The sequence below is a fragment of the Colobus angolensis genome, unplaced genomic scaffold, assembly GCF_000951035.1.
Source record: "Colobus angolensis palliatus isolate OR3802 unplaced genomic scaffold, Cang.pa_1.0 Scaffold18, whole genome shotgun sequence".
Lineage (NCBI taxonomy): Eukaryota > Metazoa > Chordata > Mammalia > Primates > Cercopithecidae > Colobus > Colobus angolensis.
Genome location: NW_012114932.1, coordinates 1,421,353 through 1,421,958, shown reverse-complemented (window position 1 = coordinate 1,421,958; position 606 = coordinate 1,421,353).

Sequence of the window (606 nt, the reverse complement as noted above, 5' to 3'; positions counted from 1 at the left end):
AAAAAAAAAAAAAAAAAAGACAAGAAAAAAAAGAAAAAAAATCAAAATTTAAAGACAAACTACAAGTTAAGGAAAAAATGCAAATTTCATAATATACAAAGGGTCTTTATAAATTGATAAGGAGAGGATCAAGAATCCCATTGAGAAAAGGGGCAAACAAGATGAACATACAATTCACACAAAAGGAAATCCAAAAGTCTCAACCACTGAACCCATGCTTACCCTCATTTCTTTAAGAGAGATGCAAATTAAATAGGCAAAGCCATGAAAGATTGATGCACTTGCTGGTGACCATGGGGAAAATCAGAAACTTAGAGTTGCTCATTGGAATGTAATCTGTGCAGCCTTCATGAAAACAATTTGGCAATATCTATCAAAATTAAAAATGCATAGACCCTTTGACATAGCACGGCCCACTTCTAGGAATTTATTTTACAGACTGACACACGTGTGAAATTATGCCCAAGGTGTTCACTGAATGATGTTTCTAAGAGTAATCAGTTGGAAACAGCCTACCCCAGGAAGGCTGACTGAGTGAATAGGGAGCTTCCTCACCATATATACTCTGCAATTACTGGAACCAATGAGGGGGAGGCAGAGCCACAC